The 13,239-nt window shown below is 39.3% G+C and overlaps 1 pseudogene; it reads right to left on the reverse strand.

Moving 5' to 3' along the window:
• Window positions 1-12,076: 12,076 nt before the first annotated feature.
• LOC101350394 (60S ribosomal protein L12 pseudogene) lies at window positions 12,077-12,607 on the reverse strand (annotated as a pseudogene).
• Between the last annotated feature and the right edge of the window lie 632 nt (window positions 12,608-13,239).

Consider the following 13,239-nt stretch of genomic DNA (forward strand, 5'->3'; position numbering starts at 1 on the left):
TCTACATTATAGTTGGAGACTTCAACAACCCTATAATGAGTAACTGACAGAGCCAACAAGCAGGAAATCAGAAAGATCATAGTTGAAGTAACAACACTATCAATCAACTGGATCTAACTCACATTTATACCATATGTCATCCAAAAACAACACAATACACAATGTTCTCAAGCTCACAGGGAACGTTCACCAAGGCAGACCATATCCTGGGCCACAAAACACAACAAATTTAAAAGATTAGAAATCATCAAAGTATGTACTCATACCACACTGGAATTAAACTAGAAATCAAAAAAAGAAAGATAGCTAGAAAATCCCAACATACATGGAGATTAAACAACATACTTCTAAATAACACATGGGACAAGGAAGTCCTAAGAGAAATTACAAAATAGTTTAAGTGAAAATAAAAATACAACTTATCAAAATTTGTCTGATGCAGAAAAAGCCATTATGACAGGGAAATTTATAGCATTGAATGCACATATTAGAAAAGAATACAGACCTAATATCAGTAATCCAGGATTCCTGTGGGATATATGCCATTTAAACATGGCTGCACTATTGACAACTGCAGCCCCCACAGGCCTCTATGCTACACAGCATGTTGAGACCTGGCTCCAACATGTCGAGACTTATCCGGATGTGTTTTCCCAAACCTATTGTCCCTTTACTGATTAACTTGTTTACCTGAATTCCTTCTCCCTTGCCCACTCCCAAAGCCCATTGTTATGTTAATTGCTTTATCGCTTGCTGTACTGACTATAAAATAAACTCCTAGGACTGAAGCGGGGTCGACTCCTCAGAGTGACCCTCCTGGCCCCACTTCTCTGTAAGAGTTGTGCAGTTGGTTACTGTCTTCGCCGTCCCGATTACCGTCGCCGCTGCGACAGATTGCGTCTTAGGAAACAAGAAAAAGAAGAACCAATTAAATCTAAAGTAAGCAGAAAAAAAGAAATAATAAAAAATGAGAGAAAAAAATCAACAAAAATGAAAACAGGAAATCAATAAAATCACCAAAACTCAAAATTGGTTCTTTGAAAAAAAAAAATCAAGAAAATTAGTAAGAGAGAAGACACAAATGACTTATCAGAAATGAAAGAGGGCCCATTAGTGATCCCGTAGACATTACAAGGATAAGGGAATATCATGAACAACTCTATGCCCACAAACTTGATAACCTAGATGAAATGGACCAATTCCTTGTACGACACAATTTACCAAAATGTACACAAGGAGAAAGAGATAATCTGAACAGGCCTATATCTGTTAAATAGTCATTAAGTAAAAATATCCAAAACCAGAAAGCAACAGACTCAGACAGGGTCACTGGTGAACTCTACCGAACATTTAATCAAGAAAGTATACTAAATCCTCTATCTCTTGCAGAAAATAGGAGAGGAAGTACTCGCAAACTGATTGTATGAGGCCAAAAACCAAACCAAACCCAGTGCTGTCGAGTTGATTCCAACTCATAGCAACCCTATAGAACACAGTAGAACTGCCCCACAGGGTTTCCAAAGAGCAGCTGGTGGATTCGAACTGCCAATCTTTCAGTTAACAGCCAAGCTCTTAACGACTGAGCCACTAGGACTCCTTATGAGGTCAGTATCACACAAATACCAAAACCAGACAGATACTACAGTATTACAACAAAGGAAAACTACAGACCAATACCTTTAATGAACACAGATGCAAAAAACTCCCCAACAAAGTATTAGGAAATTGAATCCAACAATGTATAACAAGGATGAAACACCACAGCCAAGTGAGATTTATTCTATGCATGTAAGACTGGTTCAACACTAGAAAATCAACTGATATAATCCATCACATCAATAGGCTAAACAAGAAAAATCGTATGAACATATCAATAGACACAGAGAAAGCACTTGACAAAATCCAACACCCATTCAGAATAAACGTTCTTAGCAAACTAAGAAATGTCCTCGACTTGATAAAGAACATCTACAGAAAAACTACAGTTAACATCATAATCACTGGCAAGAAAGTGGATGCTTTCCTTCTAAGATCAGGAACAAGGCAAGGATGTTCCCAAGCACCACTGCTATTCAACATTATACTGGAAGTTCTAGGTAATGCAATAAAGCAAGAAAAGGAAAGTACACAGACTGTTAAGGATGAAATAGCCTGTCTTTGCTGATGAAATGATTGCCTATACAGAAAATCCCAAAGAATGAAGAAAAACACTCATGAAACTAATAATCGATCATACCAAAGCTGCAGGATAAAAGGTTTATAAATAAAAGTCAATTGCTTTCCTATATGCCAGTAAACAACAATTGCAATTTGAAATCACAAACCCAACAACATTTACATTGTAACAACAGCAAAAATGGAACAGTATAAATCTAACAAAATATGTAAAAGATGTATATGTGGAAAATTAGAAAACTCTGATGAAAGAATTCAAAGGTTTAAATAAAACTCACGGGAAATAAAACGCATGGGAAAACTCAATATTGTTAAGATGCCAGTTCTTCCCAAAGTGATCTATACATTCAATGCAATCCCAATCAAAATCCCAGCAAGTCATTTTGTGACTACTGACAAACTTTAACATTTACATGAAAAGAGCAAAGGCTCAGAAGAGCAAACACAATATTGAAAGAGAAGAACAAAGTTGGAAGACACTATACCACTTCAAGACTAACTCTTAGCTACAGTAATCAAGACAGTGTGGTATTGGCAAAAGAATAGACAAATAGATCAACGGAACCCAAGAGAGAGCCCAGAAATAAACAAACACAAATATAATCATTTGATCTTTGAGTAAGGACCAAAGGCAATTCAATGGAGAAAGGATAGCCTTTTCAATGAATGATGCAGGAACACTATACATCCACTAGTGTCTTAGTCATCTAGTGCTGCTATAACAGAAATATCACAATGGATGGCTTTAACAAAGAGAAATTTATTTTCTCACAGTCTAGTAGGCTACAAGTCCAAATTCAGGGCATCAGCTCCAGGAGAAGGCTTTCTCTCTCTGTCTGAAGGAAGGTCCTTGTGATACATCAGTCTTCCCTTGGTCTGGGAACATCTCAGCGCAGGAACTCAGGTCCAAAGGACGTGCTCTGCTCCAGCGCTGCTTTCTTGGTGTTATGAGGTTCCCCAACTCTCTGATTTCCTTTCCTTTTATCTCTTGTAAGATAAAAGGTGGTGCAGGCCACACCTCAGGGAAACTCCCTTTATATTAGATCAGGCATGTGACCTTAGTAAGGGTGTTACAATCCCACCCACAAAATGGAGGACAACAACACAATACTGGGAATCATGGCCCAGCCAAATTGATACACACATTTTTGGGGGGACCATAATTCAATCCATAACAACTAGCATTTTGGGAATCTAGATAGAGATCTTAGACTTTTTACAAACCTTGTCAGTGCAAAACTATAAAACTCCAGGAACACAACACAGTAGAAAACCTAGGTGACCCTGGGTTTGGTGATGATTTTTTTAGATATAACATTAAAAGCACAATCCACGACGGAAAAAAATGGATACACTGGACTTTGTTAAAAAACTGCAAATATTTTGATACCTATATATTTACTACAAATGGTTTAAGAAAATGAAAAATTTCTCTGCAAAAGACACGGTTAACAGATAAATGGATAAACAAATTATGGTACATACATACGACATAATACTACGCAACGATAAAGAATAATGATGAATCAGCAAGACATCTCACAACATGGATGAATCTGGAGGGCATTATGCTAAGTGAAATAAGTCCGTCACGGAAGGACAAATATTGTATGAGACCACTATTATAAGAACTCAACAAAAGGTTTACACCCAGAAAAAAAATTCTTGGATGGTTACGAGGGTGGGGAAGGAGGGGAAATCATTAACTAGACAGTAGACAAGTGTCAACTTTGGTGAAGGGAAAGACAACACACAATATAGGGGAAGTCAGCACAACTGGACCAATGCAAAAGCACAGAAGTTTCCTAGACACATCCAAACACTCTGAGGGACCGAGTGGCTGGGGCTGGGGACCAGTTTCAGTGGACATCTAGGTCAACTGGCATAACATAGGTTATAAAAAAATGTCCTACATCTTACTTTGGTGAGTAGCTTCTTGGGTCTTAAAAGCCTTTGAGCAGCCATCTAAGATACATCTCTTGGTCCCATCCTGTCTGGAGCAAAGGAGAATGAAGAAAACCAAAGACAAAAGGAAAATATTAGCCCAAGGACTAAAGGACCACATGAACCAGAGTCTCCTCCAGCCTAAGTCCAGAAGAACTAGATGGTCCCTGGCTACCACCACTGACTGCTCAGACACAATACGGAGTCCTGGACAGAGCAGGAGAAAATGTAGAACAAAATCCCAATTCACGAAAAAAGACCAGACTTACTGGTCTAACAGAGACTGGAAGAACCACTGAGACTATGGCCTCCAGACAATCTACTAATCCAGAACCGAAACCACTCTCAAAGTCCACTTTTCAGACAAAAATTAGACAGGCCTATAAAAGAAACAGTAACACACGTGAGGAACGTGCTTAGTTCAATCAGATATACGAGACCAAATGGGCAACTCCTGCCCAAAAGCAAGGCGTGAAAGCAGGAAGGGACAGGAACTGGACGAATGGACACAGGGAACTCAGAGTAGAAAAGGGGAGCGTGCTGTCACATTGTGGGGATTGCAACCAACGTCACAAAACAATATGTGTATAAATTTTTAAATGAGAAATTAACTTGAGCTGTTAACTTTCACCTAAACCACAAAAAAATTAAAAGAAAATTGAACATATTCTTACCATATGATACCGCAATTGCAATCTTCACTTTTTACTCAAATGAGTTGAAAACCTATGTCCGCATAAAAACCTGCAAATATTTGTTGTTTTTCTTAGGTTCCGTCGAGTCGGTTCCGACTCATAGCGACCCTATGAACAGCAGAATGAAACACTGCCCAGTGCTGCAACATCCTCACAATCATTGTTATGCTTGAGCCCATTGTTGCAGACATTGTGTCAATCCATCTCCTTAAGGGTCTTCTTCTTTTTTGCTAACCCTCTACTTTACCAAGCATGATATCCTTCTCCAGAGACTGATCCCTCCTGATAACATGTCCAAAGTATGTGAGAGATAGTCTCGCCATCCTTGCTTCTAAGTATTCTAGTTGTACTTCTTCCAAGACAGATTTGTTCTTTTAGCAGTCCATGGTATATTCAATATTCTTTGCCAACACAATTCAAAGGTGTCAATTCTTCACTCTTCCTTATTAATCGTCCAGCTTTCACATGCGTATGAGGCAACTGAAAACACCGTGGCTTGTGTCAGGCCCACCTTAGTCTTCAAGGTGACATCTTTGTTTTTCAATACTTTAAAGAGGTCTTTTGCAGCAGATTTGCTCAATGCAATGTGTCTTTTGATTTCTTGACTGCTGCTTCCATGGGTGTTGATTGTGGATCCAAGTAAAATGAAATCCTTGAAAACTTCAATCTTTTCTCCGTTTATCCTGATGTTGCTTATTGGTCCAGTTGTGAGGATTTTTGTCTTCTTTATGTTGAGGTGTAATCCGTACTGAAGGCTGTGGTCTTTGATCTTCATCAGTAAGTGCTTCAAGTTCTCTTCACTTCCAGCAAACAAGGTTGTGTCATCTGCATATCACAGGTTGTTAATGAGTCTTCCTCCATTTTTGATGCCTCCTTTTTCAGAGTCCAGCTTCTTAGATTATTTGCTCAGCATAAAGATTGAATAGGTATGGTGAAAGGATACAACCCTGACACACACCTTTCCTGACTTTAAACCATGCAGTATCCCCTTGTTCGAACGACTGCCTCTTGATCTATGTACAGGTTCCTCACGAGCACAATTGAGTGTTCTGGAATCCCCATTCTTCAGAATGTTATCCATAATTTGTTATGATCCACACAGTCGAATGCCTTAGCATAGTCAATAAAACACAGCTAAACATCTTTCTGGTACTCTCTGCTTTCAGCCAGGATCCATCTGACATCAGCAATGATATCCCTTGTTCCACGTCCTCTTCTGAATCCAGCTTGAACTTCTGGGAGTTCCCTGTCAATATACTGCTGCAGCCGCTTTTGAGTGATCTTCAGCAAAATTTTACTTGTGTGTGATATTAATATTATTCAATAATTTTCGCATTCAGTTGGATCACCTTTCTTGGAATAGGCGTAAATACGGATCCTCCTCCAGTCGGCCAGGTAGCCAGTCTTCCAAATTTCTTGGCACAGACGAGTGAGCACTTCCAGTGCTACATCTATTTGTTGAAATATCTCAATTGATATTCTGTAATTTCCTGGAGTCTTGTTTTTCACCAATGCCTTCAGTGCAGCTTGGATTTCTTCCTTCAGGACCATTGGTTCCTGATCACATGCTACCTCCTGAAATGGTTGAACGCTGACCAATCCTTTTTGGTATAGTGACTGTGTGTTCCTTTCCTCTTCTTTTGATGCTTCCTGCGGTGTTCAGTATTTTCCCCGTAAAATCCTTCTAAATTGCAACTTGAGACGTGGATTTTTTTTTTCCAGTTCTTTCAGCTTGAGAAATGCCAAGTGTATTCCTCCCTTTTGGTTTTCTATTTCCAGCTCTTTGCACATGTCATTATAACACTTTGTCTTCTTGAGCCACACTTTGAAATCTTCTGTTCAGCTCTTTTACTTCATCATTTCTTCCTTTTGCTTTAGCTACTTGATGTTCAAAAGCAAGTTTCAGAGTCTCTTCTGACATCCATTTTGATCTTTTTTTTCTTTCCTGTCTTTTTAATGACCTCTTGCTTTCTTCACATATGATGTCCTCGATGTCATTCCACAACACATCTGGTCTTTGGTCATCAGCGTTCAGTGCATAAATCAATTGTTGAGATGGTCTTTAAATTCAGGTGGGATATACTCAAGGTCGTACTTAGGCTCTTGTGGACTTGTTCTAATTTTCTTCAGTTTCAACTTGAATTTGCCTATGAGCAATTGACGGTCTGTTCCGCAGTTGGCCCCGGCCTTGTTCTGACTGATACTGAGCTTTTCCATAGTCTCTTTCCACCGATGTAGTTGATTTGATTCCTGTGTATTCCATCTGGTGAGGTCCACATGTATAGTCGCCGTTTATGTTGGTGAAAAAAGGTATTTGCAATGAATAAGTCGTTGGTCTTGCAAAATTCTACCATGCAATCTTTGGCACTGTTTCTATCACCAAGGCCATATTTTCCAACTACTGATCCTTTATAATAGCTTCATTCATAACTGCTAAAAATTAGATGCAACCAAGAGGCCCTTCAATAGATGAATGGATAAGCAAAGTGTGGTGCATCCATTCACTGGAATATTATTCAGCAATAAAAAGAAGTGAGCTATAAAATCATATAAAGACACAGCAAAACCTTAATATTACTAAGTAAAAAAAGCCACTCTGATAAAGCTACGTAAGATTCCAACTATATAACATCCTGGAAAAGGCAAAAATACATACTAAAAAGACCAGTGGTTGCTAGGTTTCAGGGTAAATGAGAAGAGATGAATAAATGGAACATAAGGGATTTTTAGGGCAGTGAAACTATTCCGTATAGTATCATAACGGTGGATACATGACATTATGTATTTGTCAAATCCTATAAAGTGTATAGGTACCCTGGTGGCAGAGTGGTTAAGTGCTTGTCTGCTAACCAAAAGGTTGGCAGTTCACTATCTACCAGCTGCTGCTTGAATCGACTTGACGGCAATGGGTTATGGATTTTTATAAAGTGTACAACACAAGGAGTTTACTCTAACAAACTACGGCTTTTTGTTGATAATAATGTATCAATAATGGTTGATCAACTGTAAAAATTTAGCACACTACTACAAGAAGCTGTAAATAGGGAAAACTCAAGTGGGGGGAGAGGAGGAAGAAGGGGTATACAGGAACTCTACTTTCCATTCAATTTTTCTGTAAACCTAAACCTGCTCTAAAAAAGAAAATCTATTAGAAAACAAAGTGAATAAACAGAAAATCATATAAGCTAAAATATGTAAGACAATCTTCTATGTTATTGTGGTATATAACTGAAAAACTCAAAGATCTCTCTAATCTAAGGGTTGGTGACCCAGCAATCAATATAAAATTAAATCATATGCATGTATGTAAAGATGAAGAATAAGATGGAAAAATGAAAAGTAGAGCAGGATCCAGAATTCTGGCAGTGCTGACAATGCAAGTAGCAGCACTAATGAGGCTGTTCAGAGGGGGCTTCATTGAAGAGAAACGCCTGAGCTAAGACTTGAGGGATGTGAAGGAATTATTCAAGGAATCTCTAAGAGATTGTTCCAGAAAGAGTAGACAGAGCACAGGCCAGAAGTTGGAAGGATGGTGTGTGTTTTAGGAAGAGCCACAGGCTAGCGAGACTGGAGCATAATGAGATGCGGGAGAGTAATAGAGGAATCTGGAGAGATGATTGGGGTCAGTGGTTGTATGCTCTGGGCAACTTGTTGGCAACTGTAAAGAATCTGGCTTTTAAACTGAGCAATTTTATGCTTCTCAGCAGTGGAGAAAACTGGTATGACAGCCCTTAAAAACCAGTGTGCAGGGGACAAACGTAATCAGCAGGAAGATATGTTAGAAGGTTACAGGCATAATAAGAAATGATGATGTTGAGACTGGGGTGGTGGCTGGAACAGTGTATGCAAGGGATGGTCCTAGACTTTCAAGGTAGACACAACAGAATTTCCTGATGCACTGAAGGCAGAGGTGTGAAAGAAACAGAGGACAAGCACAAATCCCTTGAAAACTGGAAGGATGGTGTTATGGACTGAATTGTATCTCCCCCAAAGAAATACGTGTTGTAAAGCCTAACCCCATACCTGTGGTTATAATTCCATTTGAGAATACGTTTTGTTATGTTAATGAGACAGCATTAGTGTAGGATGTGTCTTGAGTCAATCTGTTTTGAGATATAAAAGGAGATTAAGCAAGTAGCAAGAAAGCAAAGATGGGGGACACAGATGTCATGACACATGAACATTACCAAGGAGCTGAAAAGGGACAAGGACCTTCCTCCAGAGCCGAGAGAAAAAGCCTTCCCCTAGTGCCTGCACCCTAAATTTGGACTTCTAGCCTCCTAAACTGTGAGAAAATAAATTTTGTTTGTTAAAGCACTAGCTAAGACAGATGGTGTGCCATCAACTCGGATGGGGAAGCCTACAAGGGGAGCACATTTTATGAAGGGGATGCAGAGGTTACCTACAATATGTTGAAACCAAAATGAGAGTAAGACGTCAAAGAGAAGAAAACCAAACGAAACCCATTGCCATTGAGTCGATTCCAACTCACAGCGACCCTATAGGACAGGGTAGAGTTGCCCCATAGGGTTTCCAAGGAGCGGCTGGTGAATTCGAACTGCCGACCTTTTGGTTAGCAGCGGAGCTCTTAACCACTCTGACACTAGGGCTCCCAAAAAGAAGACGACATATAAAAACAGTATATTCCTACGAGAAAACACTACTGACCAATTAAATTGAATTACTGGCCCATGGGAGAGTTTTCCTAATGTGAACTTAAACTAAAGGAATTGACATAAAAGTACATGAAGTATTATTCTGTTTGTTTACAATAAAAGCCATCAAAACCAAAATATATTGATTTAGGGATGCATATATCAGAGCCCTGGTGGTGCAGTGGTTAAGAGCTACGGCGAGCTACGGCTGCTAACCAAAAGGTCTGCAGTTGGAATTCACCAACCGCTCCTTGGAAACCCTATGGGGGCAGTTCTACTCTGTTCTATAGGGTGGCTATGAATCAGAACTGACTCAACAGCAATGGGTTTATATTGGAAGAAGTACAGTTAGAATGCTCCTTAGAAGCGAGGATGGCAAGACGTCCTCCCGTGTACTTGGAACATGTTATCAGGAGGTATCATCCCCTAGAGAAGAACATCATGCTTGGTAAAGTAGAGGGTCAGCAAAAAAAAGAGGAAGACCCTCAATGAGATGGACTGACACAGTGGTTGCAATAGTGGGCTCAAGCATAGCAATGACTGAGGCTGACGCAGGACCAGTCAGTGTTTTGTTCGGAACTGACTCAATGGCACCTAACAACAACACATAAGTGATAAAAGCATAAAGGAAAGCAAAGAAATGATCATCACAAACTTCGAGATACTGATTACATCAAAAGGACAGAGTGAAGATTGTGACTGAAAATCAACTCATGGGGGTGTCAGGAGCTTCCCACCTCTATGACACGGATGTTCATTTTATGTATCACTCAATTGTACATCTATTATAAATTTTTCTGGATCTATGTCAAAGACACCTCACAAATTTAGAAATGGAAGCAAACACATACAATTGAAAATGGGCATATACAAAATGAGCAAGTAAACTCAGGCACTGACAAAAGGAAAATGGCTGCTTCAGACTTTGGGGCCGTATTCTAGCCTTTCTTTTAATACACGTAAATTATTTCCCAGGAGCTATAAGACCCTTCCTGAAACAATGACTCAGGAAGAAGGTCTTGGTGCTGACTCTTATCTAGGTGTCCTAGGCAACTGCTGACAAAAATTATTTCACTTAAGCAAGCTATTTCTGAGAAATGTCCTATAACCTTCCCCCTCCTAACCCTGCTTCCAGTAACCTGCCGCGTATTAATCTAAGTTTGCAATGTCCAATCAAAATAGTACAACTCAAGTCCTTTGTTCTCACCATTTAAAAGGTCCCCACAGCTTCACCATTTTGGAAGTGTTCGTTCTCTGTGTAAAATTAAGACGTTTTCTCCAGTCAGAACTGTTATCAAACCTACAATAAATCTCCTTGCTTTTCTTTAACAGAGTGTTTATTACTGTTAGACAAAAAGATATATCCCAAAGTACATACACATTGAAAAATTCCACATTTTCTAGCAAAAGTAGAGAGAAAACAATGATACCCATTATTCCATTCCTATTCAGCATTATCCTAAAGGTTGTAGCTGGCACATGACAAAAAACAAGAAAAAAAAGTAAAGAAATAAGAGTGTTAAACGTTGGCAGGGGTGTGTTAGGAGAAAGAGCCCCACCCATTTATTATACAGATTATAAAGAATTGTATATGTAGAACCCCAGAAAATGGTACAGATGATTACAGGACTAAGAGATTTTAGCAAGAATTCAAATTACAAAATAAATATCAAGCAAAGGTTTACTTTAAATATTTCATTTATATACACTAGTATGAAGCAGTTGAGAAACTTAAAAGTTAACATTTAACTTTTAGTAGAAATAAAAGGTACCTAAGAGGACTATACTTAAGTAAATTAAAGATCCTAATGAAAATACTATAAAACATTATTAAACGACATCCAGATGCACTGAAGAAAATGAAAAGGTGGCGCATGCTCCCAGAGAACTGTTCTCCCCAGATAGACCGTCATTTCCAATGAACTGCCATAAAATTCCAGCAATTTAATTATTTTTCAGAACTTCAAAAAAATACATAAAAAATACATTTGGAAGTGCAAATGCCCACAAATAGCCAATATGTTCTAAGCAGAAAGCCATGGGGGCTTGTCCAAACATGTCATACATATACATTTGTATGTTTACTTTACAAATAAAGCTAGAATATATTAGTGTAGTATCAGTATAGGAATATGTAAACAGATCAATGGAAAAAAACAAACAGCCCTGGAAAAGGCCCACCAATTTATATAAAGCAGATTCATGACACAGCAAGCAATGCAGGGCACTGACAGAAAGCATATATACTTCAATACTTGGGGTAATGTTGACTAAATGCAGTCTTTCAGTAGTGTAAAGAGTTAAGCGCTCTGCTACTAACTGAAAGGTTGCTGGTTTGAGTCCACCCACAGGCATCTCTGAAGAAAGGTCTGGCAATCTAATTCCAAAAAATCAGCCACTGAAAACCCTAGAGAGTGCGGTTATACTCTGAAACACAGAGTGTCCCATGACTCAGAATCGACTCTATGGCAACTAGCTTTTTAAAAACATCAACTAATTATCTAACTGGAATAATTAATCTATTCCCATATAATCCATACATAAAAAGTCAATTCCATGTCAATTAGGTTTTTTGTTTGTTTTGTTTTTTGGTTTTCAAATGATCCTTTATTGAAATATTTTTTGTTCTTAGCTAGCTGGGCATTCCACAGCACCACTGTTGATGTTATCTATGATGTCATGAGGGTGGTGGCCATCAACATTACAGCCCACAGACTGAGCAGTCCCGAGGATCTCTTTAATAGTTCCAGAGAGTTCTCTAGCTAAAGATCGGTGTCGCATCTGACGGGCAATGCTGACAATCTCATCAAAAGTGATATTTCCACTGTGCTTAATATTCTTCTGCTTCTTTCTGTCTCTGGGTGGTTCCTTGAGGGCTTTGATGATCAGGGCAGAGGCAGAAGGCACCACTTCAATCTGGGCCTGTCTGTTCTGAATGGTCAGCTTCACTGTAATCCTCAGACCTTTCCAGTCACCGGTTGCCTTGGCAATGTCATCACCAACCTTTTTTGGAGACAGACCCAGGGTGCTGATCTTGGGGGCCAGAGCAGACGTGGCACCGACTTCCCCACTGGTGCACCTCAGGTACATGACTTTGATCTCGGGGTCGAACTTGGGCGGCATGGCAGAGGCGGCTGGTGTCGGATGAACCCAGATGCAGGACGACCGAAGAAAGTTGCACCTTGGCCTCCTCCGAGCCAAAAGCCGAAAGCTCGATTAGTTTTTAAATACAAAAAAGTAAAACTATAAAACTTTCAAAAGTTATAAGCAAATGGTCTCATGACAACAGAACAAGGAAAAAATTCTTAAGAGTAAGACTTAAGGGAAGAGATTGACAAATTTAACTGTATTAAAATTTACCACTATTCACCAAAGGGCAGAGAAAATGAGTGAAAATATAAGTTACATACTAGGAGAAAAATTCCTAAAGTTTGTAAAGAAGATCTAAAAAGTCATAGAAATAATTTTGATGAGTGGCATCTGGGGTCTTAAAAGCTTGCAAGTGGCCATCTAAAATGCATCAATTGGTCCCAACCACCTGGAGTAAAGAAGAATGAAGAACACCAAAGACACAAGGAAAGTATCAGCCCAAGAGACACATAAACCAGAGACTTCATCAGCGTGAGACCAGAAGAACTAGCTGGTGCCCGGCTACCACCAATGACTGCCGTGACAGGGAACACAACAGAGATTCCTGGAGGAAGCAGGAGAAAGATCGGGTGCAGAACTCAAATTTTAGTAAAAACACCAGACTTAATGGTCTGAGACTG

The sequence above is a fragment of the Trichechus manatus genome, unplaced genomic scaffold (genome assembly GCF_000243295.1).
Source record: "Trichechus manatus latirostris isolate Lorelei unplaced genomic scaffold, TriManLat1.0 scaffold00057, whole genome shotgun sequence".
In the NCBI taxonomy this organism is placed as follows: Eukaryota; Metazoa; Chordata; class Mammalia; order Sirenia; family Trichechidae; genus Trichechus; species Trichechus manatus.